The sequence below is a fragment of the Agelaius phoeniceus genome, chromosome 33 (assembly GCF_051311805.1).
Source record: "Agelaius phoeniceus isolate bAgePho1 chromosome 33, bAgePho1.hap1, whole genome shotgun sequence".
NCBI classification, from domain to species: domain Eukaryota; kingdom Metazoa; phylum Chordata; class Aves; order Passeriformes; family Icteridae; genus Agelaius; species Agelaius phoeniceus.
Window position 1 is genome coordinate 2,595,373 of NC_135297.1, and position 11,428 is coordinate 2,606,800.

Consider the following 11,428-nt stretch of genomic DNA (forward strand, 5'->3'; position numbering starts at 1 on the left):
AAACCACAGAGCCCCAGGGTTTTGAAGGCACAGCAGAGGCAGTCACCAGAGGCCAAGGCAAGCCAGACCTGTCTGTCCTTGCAGCTTTTGTCTGAAAGTAACCCTTGGATATTTGTGGAGTTTTGGAGGTGGAATTGCATTTCAGCCATGAGTTCCTGGACCAGAATGACAGTTCTTCTCCACAGGAAGGAAAGGGCAGAGCCCCAGTGTTGCAAAGGCTGATTAGAGGCAGCTCCAAGGAGGCCAAGGCCAGCCAGACCTGTTGGTCTTGGCAGTGTTTGTCTGGGAGCTATCCTTGGATATACGGAATTTTGGAGGCGGATTCCCAATTTTGGTTATGGACACCTGCATTGAAAGATGTTCTTTTCCATGAAAAGAAAAGCACACCCACCCTCCCCCCCATTGTTTTGAAGACAGATGAGAGGTGGCCCCCAACATGCCAAGGCCATCCAGAGCTTTCTGTTCTGGCAGGTATCATATGGGATAATCTGTAGATTTAATCAAATATGGAGGTAGAATCCCAGTTTCAGCCATGAACCCCTGGAGGAAAAAAGAGAGTTCTTACCCAGAGGAAGAAAAGCACACAACTCCAGGGCTAGATGAGAAGCAACCCTCAACATGCCAAGGTCAGCTGGACCAGCCAGGCCAAGCCAACCAGAACTGTTCCATGTTCTTGGATCCCTGGAGCCCTGCAGCATCACGATGTTCTCTTGGTGTCATGAGGCTCCGTAGTATCACAAGAGATCTTTGTTTCCATAAGGCCCAGCAATACCACAATGGTCTCCTTGGCTCTGCAGCGGCACAATGGCGCCTTGCTTCCATGAGGTCTTGCAGTGTCAAAGTGGTTCCCTTGGTTCCATGGAAATGCACAATGGCACAATGGACCCTTGGTTCTATTGGGCTCCCCAGGATCACAATGGACCCTTGGTTCCACAAAGCCTGGCTGTGTCACACTGGCCCCTTGCTTCCATGGGGGACCTATAGTGTCACAATGGCCCCTTGGTGCCATGGGGACTCAGGGTGCCAGAATGTTCTCATTGCTTTCTCAAGTCCCTGCAGTGTCACAAAGAGCTCCTTGGTTCCACAAGGCCCTGCAGAGCCCCTTGATTCAACGAGTCTCAAAGTGCCATAATGGTTTCCAGGATTCCATGAGGCCCTGCAGTGTCACAAGGGCTCCTTGGTTCCATGAGGCCCTGAAGTACGGAATGGCCTCTTGATTCCATTGGGCTCCTCACTGTCACATCAATTCTCAGTTCCATGCAGCCCTGTAGTGTCACAATGGTCTCCTTGGTTCCCCAGAATCAAAATGTCCCCGTGGTCTCATGGAGCCCCACTACGATCCCCTTGATTCCATGAGGCCCTGCCGCGCTACAATGAGCCCTTGGTTAAATGAGGCCTTGCAGTGTCACAATGGCCCCTTGGTTCCAGTGGGTCCTAAAGTGTCCTAATGGTCTCCATGGCTCCATGAGGCCCTGGAATATCAAGATGGACTTTTGGTTCCATAAGGTTCCATATGCAAATAACAGTCTCCTTGTCTCCAGAGTGTCATAACGAATCCTTTGTTCCATGAGGTACCTGGCCTCTCACAGCCTCTCAGAGACCATTTACCCCTTAGGGTCCCCAACAACCCCTCATGGCCTCTAATGACCCCTCATGAGCCCCAACAGCCCTTCACAGCCCCTCAGAGCTCCTCATGGCCTCTCATGACCCCTCACAATACATCACAGTTTACAGCCCCTCATGGCCCCTCATTGCCCCTAATGGCACCTCACAGCCCCAGGCCTGGGTCTCCTCCCAAAAGAGGAGGGGTCGGGCCCTGCTTGTTCTCCATTTATTTCGGTCCCTTCACAGCCACGAGTGCAGAAAGGCTGAAATGGAGCCTTTCCCCAGCGTATCCCTCGGGCTTAACTGTGGGCTGAAGCTCTGTGCTGGCGCTGGCCCCAGCGCCACCATCCCTGCAGCCACCAGGCCTTTGCTGTCCCCCCGTGTCCGTTCCCTGTCCCCGAGTCCCGCCCGGCTCTGGCAGCAGCAGCAGCCGCAGCGCAGGGGGCGCCGGCCCGGCCCAGCCGGGGCTCCCAGCCAGGAGCAGCAGCAGCGCCGGCCCCTTCCCACCTGCTCCTGCCTCAGCTCCCAAGGGCTTTTTCCAGCTCAATTCTGGACTAGAACAGCAATCACCCACACACAGCCCTGACTCCTCAGGGCCCGCCTGTGCTGCCCTGAGCCAGCCCTCAGACAAAGAAAGGATCGGGTTCCAGCACTGTTTTCAGCACTGTTTTACTCACCCTGAGCTGACAGCAGGATGCTGCTGTTGCCTTTGCCTTGGGAATTGGAGAACCTGGCTGCTCTTGCTCCTCTTCTGCTTGCCAGTTGAAATTTATCTGTAAAACTGCAATTGCCCTTTTTGATCAGCGCTACCCAGAGTGCTTTCGTGACAGTGAATTTAGGAATCCTTAAAATCAGAGGGGTTTGAGAAAGCTGCAAAAGACAGCCCTCAGAGACAGCAGAACTGGGATTAGAGCTAAGGGGTAGCCATAAGATTTGTCAGCAGAAAAGTTATATTAGAAGTAGAAAGTAAGGACAAATAGAACAATGGTTTTTGTATTAACGCTTGGTAGAATAACTCCCTAAGCTACACAAAAGTATATCTAATGAGATATTAGGAAGTTCTAAGCTTGAGCTCTGTGCATTGTGTTTTAAGGCTTACAAGCAGATACTGTATTCAAAATAAGCAAGCATTGTTTTAACCAAAGGTACCTGTGCTTATAGTGGTTGGAGAGAACTACCGTCAATATGCTTTTGCTTTGTGGGATTAGTAAAAACTTTTAAAGTAAGTTGTAACATTGAGTTCTTTGTCTGCTGCTGAGGACACGAGCTGCTGGCATCATCCCATTGTCATAACCATGTAATGAGACTGATGCTGGAAAATAAACAGCTCGAGACACGTTCCTCAGCAGTCCTGTCCTGTTGGTGATTTGTACATAGCCCCCGGCCGGCAATAGGTGAACTCAGGCTTTTGGTCACAGGCATCATGATTAGCAGATCTTGAAATGCTCTCAAGTCCCTAAGCACTAAAGTCACACAGGCCACATATGCAGTGCTCAAACATAGCCCAGCTGCTCCTGCTGCTGCTGAAATAGAATCAACTGACAGAGGCCATCACAGAAATTGCCTCTCAAGTATTAAATCAAATGAAAAAATCCGCCAGGAGAAAGAGAAACCAGAACTTCTCGGCTCACTTCATTGCTTCTTCCGAGCAGCAGCAGCAAATGGAGATGCCCAGAGGTATTTCCAGCTGCTGCTGGTCCCAGCTGGAGCCCAGCCTGCTGCCCAGGCCCAGCAGGAAGCTGAGCCCAGCCTGGGGAGCTCCCGCAGTGTCGGGAGCTCAGCGCACGCAGGGCCAGGCCCAGAGCCCCGGGCACGGCCGCCCATTGCGGGGCAGCGGCGCAGACGGAATGTCCTGCGGCCCAAACCTCCTGCTCCTGCCACACAGCGCCAGTGCTCTCCCCCTCCTCCTCCTCTCCCAGCACGGCACAAATTCCAGCTCGGTGGAGGCTGCCCCAGAGAGGGCTCAGGCTCCTGCCTCAGCCTCAGTGTCCCTGCAGAGGAACAGGGCATCTTTCAGGCACTTCCACAACTCAGGGTTCCCATTTCATGGGGAAACTGGGATGAAAATGGCCTTGTTAGGAAGGACAAAAGTGGAGGGAACAGATTGGAAATTATTAGGAAAAATGATCCTTTGTACAGGCAAAGCTCCCTAAGTCATTCCCTGCATTTCTCCTTTTCACATTCTTTCATCATCTCCTGAGACGTCCAGCTTGTTCTGGTGCCTTTCATGAACTGATTGTGCTCTTGATTTATATCAATGCATGAGATGTAGAAGCATCTGAACTGAACACTGAAACAAACTCCCTCTGTCAGCCCATTTTCATCTTCTACATCACTTTCAAGATGTCCATGGGGATGTTGGAATGATTATCACACAGCTCTCCATTTCTGGCTGCAGGCTCTGGAGATTCTTTCTCTGCATTCAGTCAGGCTTGCATTCCCTAACAATTTCTGGGAGCCCGTCATGTTTTCTTAGGGTAGAACAGTAACAATGAAAACCTCACCAATGGCACAAGTGGCCAGCCCACAAGGAAAAGAAAGAACAAGCTGTACTGTTCTTAAAACATTTGTCCTGCTTTGCTGCAAGAGTCGTGCTGCTCGCACGGTGTGGAAAGCCAAGAGAAGCTGCAGCTGGCGGCACATCTTGTGACAGAAGCTGCACCTTGTTCTCCAGGAAAGGTTCTTGGAAAGAGCAAACAGGACTGTGGACAAGATTCTGGAAGAACTAAAAGAGCTTTTAGGAAATGAAATGAAAACAGAAAGAAACAAACCAAGATGTTTTACTGTATTTATTTTTATCCTCTCCATTTCCATGTTGCACTAAGTCTCCATCCCATTAATTCCAAATGGATCTCACCTCTAAGATCCATGACTTGGCATGTTTAAGACACTGTCAAATACCATGAGCTATACACAGTTTGCCTTCCCGTTTGTTTGTTTTTTTTTTTTTTTTGGAAAGCACTGCTGGAGAGATAAGTGCAGTGCTTGGTTTAAGTACAAATTCTGCATTCAGGGAATGCGCTCCGATAGTGTTTGACCCTCAGCAGGGACAATGCACAGCAGCAACTGAGGGGATTCCTGTGCCACTGTGCAGGAGTCCAGACTCTGGATCTTGGCTGAACAGGGCAAAGTTCCCGTGTTTGGACAGGCTCAGGGGCTGCCCCTGGGGAGCGCGGGGCTCGGAGCGGGGGCGAGCGGGCAGCGGACAAACGGATACGGGGACAAACGGCCCCAGAGCTTCAGTTGCAGTGGCAGCAGCGAAAGCAGTGGCAGCAGCGAAAGCAGCGAAAGAAGCGACTTTGTCAACTCCCTCTCGCTTCTCCTCTCCCTCTCCGACAATCCAGCATCCTGTCCCGCTCTCCCTTTCCCGGTGTCCCTTCCTCTCCCAGTCTCTCTCTCCCAATACCCAGCCGGGCCATGCCCCCGGCCCGCCCCCGGCCCCAGGCGGGGCTGCCCCGTGCCCGGCCCCGGGCGTCCCGCCGCAGTCTCGCCTCCGGCCGGCTCTGGCCGTGCTGGCGGTGGCGCTGCTGGGCGGGCATCAGTGCCTGGGGCTGGGGCGGCATCACCTCCCTTTGGCTCCACCTGGCCCGAGCCCGGCCCCGGCCCCGGCTCCTCCCGGGGCCCGCGGGGGACACAGGCGGCGCGGCCGCTCCAGTTGCCTCCGCTGCGGCTCGCCCAGCCTGAGCTCCGCCGCTCGGCAGCGCGGCCGCCGGTCCCGAGCCGCCGCTGTCCCGTTCACAGGAGCAAACGCCTGGGCATGGCCGGCCCGGGGTGCTTGAGGGGCTCTCGGGGGCCCTTGCTGGCCCCGGGCCGAGCGCTGACAGCCGCGTCCCGCCCGCAGAGAAGGCGCAGCAGGGCCTGAAGGAGCAGGACAGGCTGGGCTCGCTGCTGGGGCGCAGCGGCTTCGGCAGCGTCTTCGCGGCCACGCGGCTCTCGGACGGCGCCCCGGTGAGCGGCGGGGCCGGCGGCGGCCGCAGGAGGAGGGGGCGGACGAGGAGGAGGCCGGAGGATGGGTCTGGGCAGGGCGGGCGGCGAGCTGAGCCCGCTGCTGCCCTTGGCTTGCAGGTGGCCATCAAAAGGGTGCCACGGAAGCGCGTCCGGCACTGGGGCGAGCTGGTGAGTGAGCGGGGCCAGCGGCAGCAGCCGGGCCGTGCCGGGCAGGGATGAGCCGAGGCCCGGCAGCGTGGAAGCCGCCAGGACGCCCCGAGGGAGAGCGGGCGTGGGGCCAGCGCAGGGTGCAGAGCATCCCAGGCTGGCTGAGGGCTCCCCGAGCCCCGGCACGGCATCAGCCCCACTGACGGCATCGTGCTCCTCCCACAGCCCGACGGCACCAGCGCACCCCTGGAGATCGTGCTGCTGGCCAAGGTGTCCACTGGCTTCCCTGGTGTGGTCCAGCTGCTGGAGTGCCTTGAGCTCCTCAATGACATCTTGATGGTGCTGGAGCACCCGGAGTGGTGTCAGGACCTGCAGCATTTCATTGGGGCACGGGGGTTCCTGCCCGAGGAGGTGGCGCAGGAGCTGTTCCTCCAGGTGCTGGATGGCGTGCGGCACTGCACCAGCTGCGGGGTCCTGCACAGAGACATCAAACCAGAGAACATCCTGCTTGACCTGCACACCGGGCAGGCCAAATTGATTGACTTTGGCTGTGGCACCTGCCTGCAAGAGACAGCCTACACTCACTTTGCAGGTGAGCCCACGCAGGGGTGTGCTCCTGGTCCGAGTGTCTCAAGGCCCAACATCTCACAGCCCAAGCTGGGTGTGGCAGCAGGGATTCTCCCTTTTGCTGCCCTTCATGGCACTGAGTCTTCAGCTGAGTTGCTTTTGAGCAGGGCTGAGTGGGGAGCCAGCTTCCAGCCCTGCTGGCAGCTTTTGCCCACAACTCTGGCCAGGACTGAGGCTGGGGCTGGGGCAGCCAGCCCAACAAAAACACCCGTGGGTGGGGGTAGCAGAGAGGAGGGGCAGAACCTGAGCCCCAGCCGGTTTGGTGTGCAGGTGAGAAAGGGCTTGGACTGCTCCACTCACCTGGTTTGCTTTGGATTCATAATGTTTTTGGGGCAATGAAGGCAGGAAGGATGAGGGCATTGTTACAAATGGTGTTCAATTTGTGTTGCATTGGGGCTGGGTTGGGAATTGTTGTTTTGGGGTGAGTTGTTGGGTGTTTGTTGTGGGTCCTGGGGAGGGGAGGTCCAGGGTTTGGTGGGGGCGGTAGTCGAAGGGGGGTGGGAGGTTATTGGACAGGGGACTTGACCAATCATTCAATGCCTTGAGAAAATTATTGGTCCAGAATGAATATTGATAAGGATCAATGGAGAGCACCGGAAAATGACCAATCAACGTGCGGATCCAAACCCCACCAATCCTGGACCCGAGAGGGGTTATAAAATGAGGGTTTGGTTGGGTTGGGGTTCTTCTCCTTCTGAGGGATGTACTATATGGGGGGGAACCCAGCGTGTTTGGGACATGTTGTTGTCTTTGGGCTGTTGGGTGGGAGTTTGGGCTTATCTCAAACTCCCTGTCCTCTGTAGTTTGTTTTAATAAACGAGAGCCTCTTTTCTTCTCAAAATTTGGCTTTGTTCGAATTCATAACAGCATGGTTTTTCACCAGCACTGAGTGGGTTCTTCCTTGTTATGGTTCGGCCTTGCCAGGGTTTCCATTGCCCTCTTCCAACACCAGTGGCTTCTTTCCCAACCCCAAGTCTGTACACAAGTCCCAGGTGCTGGTGAGAGGGCAGTGGTCACCCCCTGTGCCACTGGGGCAGCCCCCGCACGCCCAGGGATGCTGGGGCCAGGCTCTGGGAGCAGCAGCATCCCCCTGATGAACTCCATCTGTATTCCATAGGAACAGGGTCATACAGCCCCCCGGAATGGAGCCACTTTGGCTGGGACTATGGCAAGCCAGCTACCATCTGGTCCCTGGGCATCCTGCTGCAGCAGATGGTCTGCAGGGAGCACCCTTTCAGGAGGGGCCAGAACATCAGCTGGGACCATCAGCTCTCGCTGCCACAAGGGCTCTCTCCAGGTGGATCCTCATCTCTGGCCATGGGGGGAATCCCAGTGCTGGGAGACAGCAGTGGGCTCGTGGGCATCCCGCTCTGGCAGCTGCTGAGGAGGTGGCACATGTCCTGCTCTCCTGCTCTCCTCCAAAACAGGGAACTGATGGGAAAGCTTAGGCCCAGCTCTGAGCACATCCAGCAAGGCCTGGGCACGGGAATAGTGGGGCAAAGCCAACAGGAGCCTTCTCCAACTGCCCGGGGTTTCTGGTTTCTGTGCCCAGAGTGCCAAGATCTGATCAGGCGGTGTTTATCCATGCTGGACTTGGAAAGGCCCTCATTAGAAGAGCTGCTCTGTCATCCTGGGATGCAGGATATTCATCTGCCCTAGAAGAAGGGAGAGAGCCACAGGCACACTTTGATGCAGGCCCTAGTAAGTTACAGCCCCACACATGCCTTGACAATCAGAAGCAAAGGATTCCAGACTTTTTGTCTGTCCTGTGTCACTGCCCAGGGCTCATCAGATGGGAACACGCAGCCCTTGTGCTGGAGCTGAGCTGCTCTGCCCAGCACTGGTGGCTGCCATCTGAGCTGCTTTTGCTTGTCCTGGTTCCCTGACAGCTGGGGCCCTGGGCAGAACCCTGAGAGCCTGGTCTCAGCCCAGGGAAGGAGAAGGAGCCCCTGGAGAAGCTGTACCAGGTGGGGCTGCTGCTGCTGGAGACAGCGAGGATGACATCAAGGATGACAACCTCTTCCTGGACCTGCCCACTGGCCAGCTGAAGATGCTGGACTTTGATTGTGGCATCTTCTCCAAAGCCAGGCTCCACAGGGAATTTGCAGATGAGTCCAGACGCAGGGGGATGCTCCCAGATTTGGGCATTGCACAGCCTGGCCAGGAACCAAAGGTTCCCCCTTTGCTGGGGCGGGTGCAGCTGATCCTTCAGCCGCTGCCCAGCTGCTTTTGGCAGGGCTGGGGCAAGGGCTGGGGTGGGTACAAAATGGGAGTGGGCTCCTGGCCCTGCCAACAGCCCCCAGCAGCCACCGTGCCCCGGGCTGGGGCTGGGGCTGGGGCAGCCAGCCCGACACAAACAAAGCCCCATGGTGGGAGCAGAGGTGGGACTCCAGAAGCTGTGCAGGGGCTGCTTTGCTGTGCAGGCAAGGAAGGGCTGGGCTGCTCCACTGCCCTTGTTTGCTTTGGGGTCACCGTTATTGTGGGGGGCAGTGCAGGGGGAAGGGAGAAAGCCTGGGCTTCCCTCACCCGTGGGTGGGTTTTTCCCTGGCATGCAGGGGTTGGGCCTTCCTCAAGCCCCTGGCAGAGATAAGATTTTTGACCTTGTTTCTTGTTTCCCCTTTTGTCTGTAATCTATTTTCAATAATTTGTTGTTTATTTTTCTAGAGGAAGCGTTCCAGGTGGGCTCCAGTCTGGATGGGGAAGTGCTTGGGAGCAGCTGCAGCGTGGATGGGCTGTGCCCTTGGAGAAGGCTGAGGACATCGTTTGGGAGCAGCTTTTCTTCCAGCGGGGGAAGGCGTGAGGTGGGTCCCTGTGTGCTTGGCAGGGTGGGATCAGAGCTTTTGGGAGATGGCAGCGAGCACAGGAGCATCCTGCTCTGGGCAGCTGCTGAGGGCTGGATGTGCCCTGGCTGGCTGCAGGCTGGGCACATGTCCTGCCCTCCTGCTCTGCTGCCAAAGGCCGCAGGGATGGGCAGCTCTGGGCACCGCTCTGAGCACAGCCAGCATGGCCTGGGCACTGCGGGCAGCTGGGACAAGGGCACAGGAGCCCTCAGCTGACGGGCGGTTTCTGCTTTCTCTCCTTGATGCCCCTCACCATGAGGAAGGCAGAGCCCCAGGTTTAGGGACTCATACTGTCACTGCCTGAGGAGCAGCAATGTCTCAGAGGTCCAGTGGGATTTTAGTGTCATTCAGAGACACTCTCCAGCCCTCAGCTCTCCTCACTGCTGAGCTCCCTCTCCCTTTTCCTCGTCCTTGCAGCAGGATGAGCTCTGTGCATCCCCTTGAGCCTCCCCACTCTTCCCAGCCCACACACCCACCTCAGTTAGGCTGAAGCTGAAGCGTCTCTGCCTCCTGTGGCACACCAGCCCAGTGCCCTGTGCGGGGAGCCCCAGCCCCAGAGCACAGCACACAACAGTGCAGTCCGGGCTGCAGCAGCTGCCCTGCAGCCCTGGCTTGGCTGTTTGTGGCAAGGGAATGCTCCCTGTGTCCAGCTGTCCCTGCAGGATGGCCCCAGGGCAGAGCCCAGCCGGGCTCCCACTGCAGCCCCTGGAGCCTGGGGCAGACAGTGCTCCCAGAGCTGAGGTTCCTGGGGAGCACCCGGAGCTGTGCCTTGCACTCTGTTGCCGTGTGTCACAGTGCAGGCTGGCTCGTGCTGTGTGAATGTACCAGCCCTGGTTTGACTGCCAGGGGCCTCGCCCAGTCACATCTCTCCCAGGGCTGCAGCATTTCACTGGCCAGAATCTGACAAGGCATAGAGATCACAGCAATGAAATTATCCAGACTGGGTTTCTCAAAGGCCCTTTAGAAGGAAGGGCTTGAGAATAAATGCTCTCTGTTTGCCACATGAACATCGGGGTGAGTGCTCTCTCTGTCTCGTACCCACTCCCCCCCAGCCAACGTTACAGCCACCCACTCCCTCACACATCCCCCTCGTGCCTTCCCACTGCCGTGTCCTGTCAGAGCTTCCCAGCCCCTCATCCCTTCATGGCCCCGTCCCTTCAGGGGCTGCCCCAGCCCGGCCAAGCTGCCCGGCAGCAGCGCCGCAGCCCCACAGCAGCTCCAGAGGAGCCCCATCCAGAGGCACCCGGGAGCCCTCAGCAATCCAGCCAGCAGCACACGGGCAGGAGGACACAGAGGGTGCTTCCTGCCTGGCACAGGGCTTGTGGCCATCTCCAGGCACCGCTCTCACAGGGAGCCCCGCAGCTCTGGCCCCTGCCCAGCTGCTCTGTCACCAGCACAAAAGCTTCCGCAGAACCATCAAAGGCCAAGGGGCTTCTGGCCAGTTTCCCTGCAACACTGCACACCTGGGCAGCTGGCCGAGCCCAGGCACCCTTGTCCCCCTCTTCCCCTAAGCCCTGCAGAGCCTGGGTAGCAAAAGAAAGTTCCTGGGAGTCTGTGTATTCTAACAAACACTATATTCATATACTAAAGAAAAACCAAAAAGAAGAAAAGAACAATCTGAAAGAAATGGAAAATTCCCGCTGCCTCAGGTGGTCCCAGCAGACAGAGCCTCTGGCATCAGCTCTCTGCAGAGCTGCAGCAGCGCAGCCAGCCGAGCACCGAGAGACGAGGCTGAGTCCTCCATGCCCTGCGGAGCTGATCTTGCAGCCTCTGGAAGACGGAATATGGCTCACTCTGCAGTGCCTGGAGGACATGCAATGTTGCAAGTGCCACGTCTGACATGGCACTGCTGGTGTCCTCTGTCAGGTGTTGAAGGGCTGAAAGAGAGAGGGACAGAGCCATGGTCAGATGCCGCATCTGCGGGGAGCCGAGGAGAGCGCCCTGGCAGGGCCATGGCAGCCGGCTCTAGCCATGGCCAGGAGGGAGCAGGCACCAAGGGGACCAGCCCGAAGCTGCAGGCCACCAATGCCCCGGGTGGCCCTGAAATCTCCGTGTGCTCTGCCCATGCCGGCCCTGGTGCGCACAGGGAGCAGAGCCCTTGGCAGCCGGGGCAGGGCTTGCAGCTCCCCCGGCAGCCCCCGCTGGCCTGACTCACCGTTGCAGATGAGCCGGAGCTCTTCCTTCTTACCCCTCAGGTGCCGCCCGGCCATCCCTGTGAACACAGAGCCTGTGAGGGCGCCAGCGGCACAGCTCCCTGCCAG

General features: G+C 57.3%; 1 pseudogene; it reads left to right on the forward strand.

Moving 5' to 3' along the window:
* The first annotated feature begins 618 nt into the window (after positions 1–618).
* On the forward strand, positions 619–7,986 carry LOC129131860 (serine/threonine-protein kinase pim-1-like; annotated as a pseudogene).
* The last annotated feature ends 3,442 nt before the right edge of the window (positions 7,987–11,428 follow it).